This window comes from Panthera uncia (assembly GCF_023721935.1).
Source record: "Panthera uncia isolate 11264 chromosome B2 unlocalized genomic scaffold, Puncia_PCG_1.0 HiC_scaffold_25, whole genome shotgun sequence".
Lineage (NCBI taxonomy): Eukaryota > Metazoa > Chordata > Mammalia > Carnivora > Felidae > Panthera > Panthera uncia.
The window spans coordinates 22,318,423-22,331,071 of record NW_026057581.1 but is presented as its reverse complement, the minus strand read 5'-3'; the positions used below and the strand labels follow the sequence as shown (position 1 = coordinate 22,331,071).

General features: G+C 41.7%; 1 long non-coding RNA gene across 2 annotated transcripts in view; it reads left to right on the top strand.

The window, feature by feature from the left end:
• The first annotated feature begins 1,190 nt into the window (after positions 1 to 1,190).
• Positions 1,191 to 12,649, top strand: part of LOC125939458 (uncharacterized) — a 37,873-nt gene continuing 26,414 nt past the window's right edge. For both annotated transcript variants that reach the window (XR_007463064.1, XR_007463063.1), the window contains exons 1-2: positions 1,191 to 1,337; positions 11,863 to 12,003. This is a non-coding gene — a long non-coding RNA (uncharacterized LOC125939458). The remainder of the gene's footprint in view (positions 1,338 to 11,862; positions 12,004 to 12,649) is intronic.

The following is a 12,649-nucleotide window of genomic DNA, read 5'->3' as shown; positions in this document are numbered from 1 at the left end:
CAACTCTTGATTTTGGCTCAGATCATGATCTCATGGTTTTGTGAATTTGAGCCCTGCATGGACTCTGCACTGCCTGCTTGAGATTCTCTCTCTCTCTCCCTGCCCTTCCTCCACTCACACTCTTTCTGTCTCTCTCAAAATAAATAAGTAAACCTTAAAATATAAAAAATTTTAAAAACCTTTATAAATGGGAGCATAGAATTCAAAGTTGGAATAAACTATTATTCATTTAATCAATCTTCCAAAAATAAAAATAAAAAGCTCAACCCCCTTCACAGTCTACCTATCTCTTATATTAGGATGACTCTCAAACTCAGATCGGTCTAGCCCTAACTTCATTCTTTTTTTTTCTTATTTTTTTTTAATATGTATTCATTTTTTGAGAGAAAGAGACAGAGCATGGGTGGGGGAGGGGCAAAGAGAAAGGGAGACACAGAATCCGAAGCAGGCTCCAGGTTCCGAGCTGTAAGCACAGAAGCACACAGGGCTTGAACTCACAGACTGCGAATTCATGACCTGAGCTGAAGTCGGATGCTTAACCAACTGAGCCACCCAGGCACCTCCCCTAACTTCATTCTTGAGTCCTAGATCCAAATTTTCAACTACTGGCTGGAAAGCTACACTCAGTTGGCTCACAGGTGTTTTAAATTCCATCTGCTCAAAATTGAAAGATGATCCCTGCAAACCTGTTCTTCTGCACTAACTCTTCTGTTCCTTCATGAGAAAAATATATTGGACATTATGATATCCACATAGAGCACTATCATAGTATTATCACTGAATATCACCACCCCCTAGATTCAGCTTAAAATCTCCATCCTCCTTCACTGTTCCCAGTGCCCATTTTACTGGTTCTGAACTCAGGAGACTATTTATAAACACAAGTTCCAGGGCCCCATCCACAGGTTGGGAAAGCACTGCTCTGGATATAATATTTTCTCAATTAAATCAGACCAAGGGAGTGCGGAAGCACATGGGACAGTCTCTATAAAACTGCTTTTACAGGGCTGTGCTTGTGATGGTCTCAGTTTCTCAAAGGATGTTACAAGAGGCCGTATGTCCAGTATAGTTAAAATTACTCTTGTACTCATTACAGTGGTGTGGTAAAGATGCTCATATTACATCACAGAGGGACCTTTTATGAGGCAGAGTCCCTGCCCAATGAGGAAACAACCCCAGGAGAGGCAGACTAGAGGCCCAGCAGAGGGAAACATATGTTGGCTTCAGTGACCCACTCGTTCCTTGAGGACAACACCTATTTCGACCTAAGAGCAACCCCGGAGGGCTATGGACTTTAAACAATGTTCTGAACAGGCTCATCTCAGGGGACAAAGCAGGTAGGGAAGGAAAGGAAGCAATGGGAGGGGAGAGGAAGTCACTCCCCATTCCTGCTCCAACCAAAACTTCCACTCACCTGCTGTACAGATGGAGCTGCCATGTTTTCAAACAAAAGATTCCATCTGAACAAAGGGTTCAGTAGCTTTAAAAGAGTTTTAAAACTACTATTGTAGGGAAGTAGAGACTGGGAAAATCGACTGGGGACAGACTGCAGAAAACCTTGAATTTTAAACCGAAGTGTTCAGATTTTCACTTCAGGCCAAAGGTGAACTCCCTGCAAGGTTCTGTGGAAGGAACAGAATGGTGAGAGCAATGTTTAAGAGACCCAGTGTTCAGGATGGAGACCAGAATTGGGAGATAAAATGTAGGCACCAAACGCCAGGTATTTTATAAGGGACTGAATTGGAATTAAAAAAAAAAAAAAAAAAGAGCGAGAGAAATGAAAGAGACATTTCAAAAGGAGAAAATTCTGGACTTTATAACAACTAGCCATGGATTTGAGGATAAAAGAAAGGGAGAAGTCCAAAATTATGTCCAGATTTTAGATCAAATGACTAAAATGATTGTATCATTAACAGATACCGGCCATGTCTTAGACCATTTGGGCTACTATCACAGAATACCACAGACTGGGTAGGTTACACAGCAAACACATCTCACAGTTCTAAAGGCTGGGAAGTCTAAGATCAAGGCACCAACAGATTCAGTGTCTGGAGAGAGATCACTTCCTAGATCATAGACAGCTGTCTTCTCACTGTGTCCTCACATGGCAGAAGGGGTGAGGAAGCTCTCTGGGGTCTCCTTTAGAAGGGCACCAATCCCAGGGCAACTCAGTCGGGTGGCTCAGTCGGTTAAGTGTCCGACTTCGGCTCAGGTCATGATCTCACAGTGCGTGGGTTTGAGGCCTGCGTCAGGCTCTGTGCTGACAGCTCAGAGCCTGGAGCCTGTTTTGGATTCTGTGTCTCCCTCTCTCTCTGCCCCTCCCTCACTCGCACTCTGTCTCCCTCTGTCTCAAAAATAAATAAACATTAAAAAAAAATCTAGAAGGACACCAATCCCTTTCATGAGGGCTCCACCCTTATTACCTAATCACATCCCAAAGGCCTCCCCTCCTAATACCATTGGGGGTTAGATTTCAAAATATAAATTTGGGGGGAACAAACATTCCATCCACAGCAAGCCAGATAGAGATACATGGAGAAAAGATGAGGCATCTTCTTTTAGATCTATGGAGTTGAATTGACAACAGGACACCATGGTCACCCCCTTACAGGCAGTCAATCTTAACTCCCATTGATTCACATCATCATTTCTATTTCATCACCAAGGACTATCTGCTGCTTAAGTCTTTGGTTTATTTCTATTTCTAGCACATCGTGTAGCTCAAGCTACCATCACCTCTCACCTGAAATAGTCCCAAAAGTACTCTGGCCCTTACTAATCTTGTCTTTATACAGCAGTCATGTGATCTTTTCAAAATGAAAATCTGCCTCCCTGCTTTAAAAAATTTTCAATATCGTCCTAATGATCTTAGGGCCTCTGCCCTAAAAATTTATGCCAGCCAGATACCTATCTCTCCAGCCTCATCTTCTTAAGTGCTAGTTACATTTTAAGTAGTTCCATGCTCTGCCTTTTGTTCATAAGGATGAACTGTCTCCACACGCCCTGCAATCTCCAACTCCTAACCCTGCCAGGGTTAGCTTCCATTCTCCCTCACAATATGCCACCAGTAATCTCTTCCTTGGGCCCTTCTCTGACCACCTTGCCTAGTTTAATTCCCCAATCATGGGACCATGTACCTAAAGTCAAGACAAAACAGGGATATGCGGGCCTATTGAGAACAAAACAAGATATAAAGGATATTCTGATCCTTCTTTTAAGGTCTGGTGACAGTTAGGTGGCCAGCATAAGTCCTCTGTGGTGATGTGTATTTGCCCCATGAAGTTGACTGTCCAGGAAACATTAGCAAGAACACTGTGCAGCCCATTCTGCTGGACATTGTTACAGCGACCTAATCACACTAGAGGAATGATATCATGGTTTCCTGTTTATTCAACTCTGCCTGGCAGTTCCTAGTGTTATAAAAAAGAAGAAGAAGAAGACAAAGACAAAGACGAAGAAGAAGAAGGAGAGGAAGGAGAGAAATAAGAGGAAGAAGAGGAAGAAGAGGGAGAAGGAGGAAGCAGAGGAGGAGGAGGAGGGGAGGAGGAAGAATCAGCACCTGAGTCTAGGGATTTATATTAATAATGACATCTAGACTAGGAAGCTGCTGTGGTAGAAGATCCTAAAAGAAAGATTAAAGCCATGAACTATCCTACCAGCCACCGCCCCAATGGAATACCTATGGTTGAGAGCTCTGTACTCCATAGTCAACTGAAAACTCCTAACCTTTCCTAAAATGCTGCTACCAGTATAATCACTGAGTCAGCTAGAAGACAAGGAAGAGAGAGGTCACAGAAAGCCTTCTAAGAATTGTTCCTTAAGAGATGAGTCAGGGAAGTGAGGATGCATTTATCTATGTATGAAATACAAGGGTGCACTCAAAGTAGGCCTGAATCAGTGTTTGCTTATTGATGAATAAACAAACATTAACTGAAACCAAGCTCATCACCATCTCCTCTGAATCAAATTTTCCACCTGCTCTCCACACTCTGCCTTTCCACATTTTCCCAGGCTTCTAGGCCCAGTGGGTGCCACTTGAGACTCACCCTCCCAGTGTATAGCCTTAATCATGCCACTGCCCCAAGCAAAGCCTGCCATGGCCCCCACTGCCTACACCAATGATTTGAAACTTTAGCTGTACATCAGAACCACCTTTAAAAGGGTGCAGAGACTATGCACTTGAAGATTCTGATGAGTAAAACAGAAAATGAACTATTACCTCTCACATCCTTATTATGTGCCAAGCATTATTTGTACGCTATACCCTTTTCATATTCTCCTGGAGATGTAGTCCTATCATGGTTGAAGATGAGAAAATAAGGTCCTGAGACAAAAGTAATTGGTCTAAGATCATATAGTTGGCAAATGGTGGAACTATAATTCGATGCCAACAAGTCTGTTGAATTTTTTATTGCACCATGTGAGCTCTGGCCATCCAAATCCCTTATCTGGGCATTTGAGACCTTAAAAACTCTGACTTCTAAACTCGGTAAATTTCATTGCATAAAAATAATACCTTAATTTAAAAAGTTAATAATTAATAAAGTTAATAATTATCTTCACAACACTTGTAATTTTGCTTTTATGAGAGTAATCCTAATGGGTGTAAAGTGGTAACTCATTTGTTTTCAACTGAATTTCAACAAGAATTTCAATAAGAATTCAACAGAATTCAGTTGGCAAGACCCTGGTCCTGCCTTCAAGGAGCTTACATCTAGTAGATGATAAAGAAAATAACTATACTACAAGAAGAATACAGAAACTGGATGAAGGTTTTTTTTTTTTTCTTATGGTGTGAAGATATATGGAGAAGAGAGGGCTAGAGTCCCTCTAGCAGACACAATGAAGAAAGTTCTCCACAGAGGCACCACTGAGTGACAGCTTGAAGTATCAGAAGGTGGGGCTGGAGGGAGGGGTTGCCCAGTGGGAGTCACAGTGCAGGGAAAGGTGTTGAGATGGCTGGGTATAATGAAGGGCGGAATGAATGCATGGCCACGAACAGCCTGATCCCTAAGAAGCATGTGGTGTATGGAAGTCTTTGTGAGAAAGGTAGCTTCGTGATGGGGAAGGTTAGATTTTTTCTGTGTTACCTTTTGATTTTTGAATGTTGGCAATGTTTTATTTTCGGCCTTAGTCACAGTTATAGGAATACTGTAGAAGTATTTCTTCAAAGGTGCATAAAAGTTTATCAGCTTTTTGCTTGTATATTATTTCATAATTTTAAATGTTTAATTAAATAACAATGGATATAATCAATGTGATATAATTATTATAAGTCTACATGCACCTAATAGTACAATCTCATGAACTGGATAAAATAAACAGAAACATATATGTAAATTAACAACCATAGTTGGAAATGTTTTAATGTGCATCTCTAAGAACTATAGGTCAAATAGACATAAAAAGAGCATGATATTCATGAGCAGAAAATACAATTTAAATAATATACGTATACCCAAAATAAACAGAAAACATATTCTTTTTAAATATATGTAGCACATTTATAACAGAATTCCATAAATTCTGAAGAATCAATCCCATTCAGACAATGTCCTCTAACTACAATGCAATTGTGGAATCAATATTTTTTAAGAGATAGCTAAAATAAAATCCCACATGTCCAGAAACTAGGTGACATATGATTAAATGACACTTGGTTTTAAAAAATAAATAGTTATATTGAGGAGGGCACCTTTTGGGATGAGCACTGGGTGTTGTATGGAAACCAATTTGACAATAAATTTCATATATTAAAAAAAAAACACTGAAAAAAAAATAAAAAAATAAAAAATAAATAGAACTAAACGAAACACTATATGATAGGATTTGTGTAACACAGCTAAAGCAATTCTTAAAGGCAAAGTTATAGCTTTGAATAAATATGCTGATGATTAAAAAAATAAATAAATAAAAGGGACGCCTGGGTGGCTCAGTCAGTTAAGTGCCTGACTTCGGCTCAGGTCATGATCTTGTGGTTTGTGGGTTCAAGCCCCACATCGGGTTCTGTGCTGACAGCTCAGAGCTGAGAGCCTGCTTTGGATTCTGTGTCTCCTTCTCTCTCTGCCCCTCCCCATCTCACGCTCTCTCTCTGTCTCTCAAAAATGAATAAATGTTAAAAAAGTTAAAAAAATAAATAATAAAAAAGGTAAGAAAAAATAAATACGCTCATGAACAAGAATTCAGTTCTTGTTGAACAAGAATTTCCCATAGCTTCTGATTCAGTATAAGGCATATGCTAAGTGCTCAATAAATATTTTGAAGAAATGAATGGAATCTGTCTTTAATTCCCTGTGGTTCATTAGCAAGGTACCTGGCAGTTTACCTTTAAAATGTCTCTTTATCTTAATTTCTTCTCCATTTCAATTGCTACTATTTTATTTCAGGCCCTTATCACCTCATACCCAAATAACTGCAGAAAGAGAAAAAGAGAAAGAGAAAGAGAAAGGAGGGAGAAAAAGAAGAGAGGGAGACACAAGAAGGAACTATCCTTTGACTTTCTCCCCAGACCAAATAAATCAGAATTTCTAGAGAAGGAGCTGAGGTATTCATATTTCAATGTGCCACCAGGATTGAGAACCACTTCCTGTTTCATCCCTCTTTATTTAATCAAATTTACCTCTAACCCTTTGATACCAGAAACAATTCTTTTAAAAACAGAAGTCTTGGGGCACCTGAGTGGCCCAGTAGTTTAAGTGTCCCACTCAATTTCAGTTCAGGTCACAATCTCATGGTTCATGGGATGGAGCCCTAGATCAGGCTCTGTGCTTACAGTGCAAAACCTGCTTGGGATTCTCTCTCCCTTTCTCTTTGCCCCTCCCCCCCATACGCACTTGTACTCTCTCTCAAAAAAAAAAATTCTTAAAAAGAAAAAAAGGAAGAAATCTAATGGCTTTCAAGGCTTACATAACGGGCTCTGTCTGCATACTATATTCAGCTCCTTCTTCCTACAGGCACCTCGGCTCCACTCCGCAGGTTCCCCTTCCTTTCTCCCCTCCTGTTCCTACATTCTAGTCACCCTTCAAGGCCCTTCTCATGTCTTGCCTCCTTCAAGAAGCATCCCAGACCTCAGTTCCTGTCCCTTTTCTAAATCCCTGTAGTTGACTTAAGCCTTGCAATTCCACACATAATCCCACACAGTGAATTTATCACCCCCCTGAGTCCACGTACTGGTCTTCCCAACAAGATCACAAACTTCACAGGGGCAAGAACCATAGCTAAAGATCCTCTACCTTCCTCCCTCCACCCAAGCCCCTAGTGTGAAGAAGAGATGGTGTGCTAATTGAATGCTTTCTCCAGAAGGGGCCCTTTAACCCAACCCTCTCCTGGTGCAGACAAGGAAATGACGAAGCAGGAAGGTAAAGTGATTTACTGGAGGTCCCACACCTAGTGAATGTGAGAGCTCAGATAAAAGTTACTCAAGTCTACTGAGCCCCATAGCTGTTATTGTTGCTTAATCACGACTGTCTGTTTCCTTTTTCTCTCCTCCTGCATTCCCTCCTGCCCTGTGTCCTATCACACTGTAATCTCCTCAGTTTCTCCTCATGGAGAGCAAAAAACCTTCTTACTTCTCTGACTTTGCCTTACAAGCTACATCTTTCTCAGGGGTAGGTCATTTACCTGCTGTATTTGGTGGCAAGCCCAGAGAACAGCCCAGTACCACAGCGCTCTGGGTAATTCAGACCCTAGGGTGATTTTCTGAAAATCTTCCTTGATGATCATTTGTTGTGTGTATGTGACTTTGTCTTCTGGGTGGGTGGAGGAGGTATATATCTGTGCTGTCTGGTGAGGGGCTTCAACAGAGGCTACAGGAGGGCAGGCTATTACTGGCAGTAGAAAATTAAAAAACAACAGTTAAGGTGGCTGTTGGCTGGGTTGAGCCTGGGTGGCTCAGTTGGCTGAATGTCCAACTTCTGCTCAGGTCATGATCTCATGGTTTGTGAGTTCAAGCCCCATGTTGGGCTCTCTGCTGTCAGCACAGAGCCTGGAGCCTGCTTTGGATCCTCTGTCCCCCTCTCTCTCTGCCCCTCCCCCACTCATTCTCTCTCTCTCTCTCTCTCTCTCTCTCTCTCTCTTTCTCTCTCTCTCAAAAAAAAAAAAAAGAAAGGGAAGGGAAGGGAAAGGAAAGGAAAGGAAAGGAAAGGAAAGGAAAGGAAAAAGAAAAGAAAAAAGACAACAGTTAACTAGAAGTAAACCCTGCTGCCATCAAACTGAAGGATTTCAGGCTAGGAACATGTGGCAGCGAGAGAACCAGAATTCTGCACTCGAGCAATAATAACTGTGTTATCCCAAGTCATTGGCAGACTTTGAAGCAATTTACATTCCTGGGGAGGGGAAAGAGGGTGGCAGAGATGCCAGAAATTCCTCTGAATTTCTTCCTGGGCAAGGCTGTTGGCAGGGTCTCAAGTGAAGGTAGAAATAAAGTAAGAAAGGAAATGAAGAAGACAGAGGGGGTTGGGTCCCCACAGGTGGCTGCCATCCCCATTCTCAGAAGTTGATGGCTTTGATTAGAGACCCAGGATGGTCGTGGGTGAGTAGCGTCGCCCTCCTGGTTGCAGCTGAAGGGCATTCATGACCAGGACAGCTGCTGAAGGTGCACTAAGTCCTATCACAGTGGGATCCCCCAAGCCAGGGAAAAAAGAGGCTTTACTTCCTTTATATACTCATTCATGCCTGGGACAACTTTGCTAGTCTCTGAGAGAGAGAAAGAGAGAGAGAGAGATTGGTAGAGCCAGAGGACTGTAGAGCTCAAAATGGCTCCTGTTGATGAGAAACTGGATGAGAGAAGAAAAAAAAACATTCACCACTCATTCACTACAGATATCCAGGACCTGAGAACTAGGGGTGAGAGGTTCTTTCTAGTCTTAGCTCTGCCTCTTACTAGGTATGTGACCCTGGGCAACTCTGTTAGTGTGGAGGTGGGTCATCATTTCTGTATTTATCACATGAAGACGTCTAGTGAAATGGCCCCTGGAGATGGGGCTGATGATTCTCTAACTTTAAGCCCCCATTTTATAGTCAGGAAGCGAGGGCGAGGATCACACAGCAAGTTAGGGACAGAGCAAGGCTGGAACTGCCTCCCCAAATCTGGTGCTTCTCTGCCTATCAGACACTTCCATTCCTTACATACATGATCCCCAGCTGCTTTGATAGGAGTAGCAAGAGAAGCTTCCTTGATCAGTAAAGCTGGGGGAAAGCTACCCCCAAGAAGGTGGCCTGCATGGCATCACTTCCAGATGCTCACGAAGAACCCCTCTGTCCCTTTCATGGGGGGCCCCCAACAGAATTAAGGAAGAGTCAGATTTCACTGTGTGAGTGATTAAAGACCACTTGGTCATCTGTATTATTTGAGCTTTTCATAATTGAGTAGATATTTGCCTATTACTTAATAATTATTTAACGGTTGAGTACAGATTCCTTAATAATTGAGTACAGATTCTTAGAAAGTTCTACCACTAAAGTCATTTATTTTGGGTTAAGTAGTATTTGATTGGTAAAACATCCAAGTGGTGGACAATGTATGCATGACTTCTCATGGGTAAAAACAGCAGCTCACATTTGTTGAGAGCACAACACGTGCCAGGAGAGTTGTATACATCATTTCACTTCACAGTTAGGATAATCTATGAGGTATGTGCAGCTGTTAGCAGCATCTTACAGATGTGAACCCTGAAGGCTGGAGGGCTAGATCATCTGTCTGTTCACACAGGGAAGGTATGGAGCCAGTATACAAACTCATGACAGATTGACTGCATGGTCCCTATCCCTAACCCCTACACCATATTGCCTCTCCATACATACTTTACCTGGCAGCAGAATGTCTTTAACGCCTTTTCTGAAACCAGGTTTTGACAGTGGAAGAGAGATAAGACTGAGAGCCTTAGAGTGCCTGGGTTCAAGTCCCAGCTTCACCACTAACAGCATTACTTCAAGGAAGTTAACTTGTATAGATTGTAATTCCTCATCCACCAAGCAAGAATTATAGAATCTTGCTCAGAGAGCTGTTGTGAAGATTAGAGAATACATCTGCAATGCACAGTGCAAAGCCTGCTATATAATAAGTTCTCAATAAATATATTATCATTACGGTTCAAGAGGTCAAAGACCAACCTGGACCCCTTCATTGCTGCTGGTCAGCCCAGAGGGAGGGGTCACACTCCCCAGCCATCAGCTTCTTCTGCTGAAAGCTGAGCATTCCCTGACTTAATGCAGAAAGGCAGCTTCCAAGAAAAGCACATTTGATCTCAAATTAAACTATGACATAAAAGATCAGCTGCCATTCATATGGAGCCCAGTAAGGACAGTTGGACTAGTTGGGAGATGATATCAGCCCAATTAGAGTCAAGTCAGACATTCCCCACCAAACCTCAGTACCCGTCAGAAGTGTTGGCCAGTGCTGACTACCACCAAATTCCTTAAGCGTTCTTACTGGTTTAGCGAAACCTCATTTTTCCCAGTTCCCTGTGTTGGCAACAGTGATCTTGATGTACTACCTGAGTTAGGGCTTTGCTCAGCTGTATATGACATGAGTTAAAATCGTTTTCAAGATGAGTGTCTTAAAAGTCACAGGGAATGACCTCAGATTTTTTTATTTATCCAAAACCAGGATACAGGAGTGCTGACGCATAGGGGCACTTATACCCCAATGTTTATAGCAGCACTCTCAACAATAGCCAAATTATGGAAGGAGCCTAAATGTCCATCAACTGATGAATGGATAAAGAAATTGTGGTTTATATATACAATGGAATACTACTTGGCAATGAGAAAGAATGAAATATGGCCTCTTATAGCAACGTGGATGGAACTGAAGAGTGTTATGCCAAGTGAAATAAGTCATACAGAGAAAGACAGATACCATATGTTTTCACTCCTATGTGGATCCTGAGAAACTTAACAGAAGACCATGGGGGAAGGGAAGGGGTAGGGGGAAAAAAAAGTTAGAGAGGGAGGGAGGCAAACCATAAGAGACTCTTAAAGACTGAGAATAAACTGAGGGTTGATGGGGTGTGGGAGGGAGGGGAAAGTGGGTGATGGGCATTGAGGAGGGCATCTGTTGGGATGAGCACTGGGTGTTGTATGGAAACCAATTTGACAATGAGTTTCATTAAAAAAAATTTTTTTTAAAACCAATTCCTAAAGGTATAGACTTTCTAGAACTATCTCTATGTGTTTCCATAAACCTTCTGCCACAAGTGGATGCCAATCCACTCCCTGCTCTGAAAACACAACATGCTTTTCCATGACTCTGACTTTGCTCTTGCTCTCTCTACATCACAACGAATCACTTCCAACTCTCCATCAAACACACTTTACTTCCTCGTTTTCAGACCTTTTGTATAAGACGTCTTTTGTATAAGACCTATGTCTTTGTCTCCCTACTACGCTGAAGGTCACTTGAGGACAAGGACCATCTCACTGTCATTGTTATGTCCACTAGCCTATTACAAAAGGGAAAGAGAGACACTGAATTGGTCCTTAAGGTGTATGCCCACAAATGTTCATGATCACAAATGGCAGTCTTCCCACCCTCATGATGAACATGAGGCCACTTGGCTTACTAACTCTTTAATATATTGCAATACTTCATGATACATTGCAAGTAAGCAAGATATTGACATCTACTGAGGTGGAGAAGAGCAAGTTTGACAATTTTGAAAATTGTTTTTTATCCTTTATCGTTTTAAATGCATTGCTACTTTGATGCAGTGCTTAATGATATTTATTGCTTCCACCACACAAGCACAAAACGCTGGCTCACTCTCAAATTCAATATGGACCTTGTGGAAAGTAGTTAAATGCTGTGAGACTTCATTTTCCAATTACTTTAGTAAATTCCTCTTGTGGGGATTGTAATTGCAGGTGGTGATCAGAGATCGCAGAGACCTCAGAAGAATTTTATGGCATTCCAGGCAGGACACGGACCAGCCTGGGGAAAAGAAGAAATAAGAGCTGGAGATACAGGGAATACTATTAGGAAGTTATTTCTGAAGAGAAACAATGGTAAGACCTTCCAGCACCTGAATTTGTTCTGATCCAGTAGGGCAGAATTCTTAGAGGGACCCCTTTTTATTTAAAACTAGTAATCGTACCGGCACGTGTTCAGAAATTGTTCAACAGAAGCATTCTGGTTATTCTACAGTTATCATTCCATAGCTGTTTTGACAACTCCTTCTCTCTTGCATTCTCCTTTCCTCCTCTCTTGAATTCTCCTTCCATTCTCTGAATCTTCTTCTATCTGGCCTTTCTAAATTAATTTTTTTGTAGCTAGAGCTTCCCCTTTACTGCAATGGTTACTTTCATGTCTCTTATTGCTTTCTTTAATAACTTTTAATGACCTAAGAAATAGTTGGCTGGGTTCCATTTTCTACTTCCTCCAAGTCAAATGATAGCACATCCTATACCCTGTGTTTATAAATATCAGAGAAGGCAGCATTAATTTGTTCTGCCTTATCTTCACTAAGGCATGCCTGGATTTTTGACAGGATGAAATTGGATGAGAAAGTGGTTTTCTACATGGCTAAGAAATAACAAGCAAGCCCAGATGTCATGAGAGCTAGCAACCTGCAGAAGTCATCTGTCCGTCCTGTCATTGATTTACTGTACATGGTTTTGGTTGCCTCCCATCAGAAAAGCATGGAACTAGGGG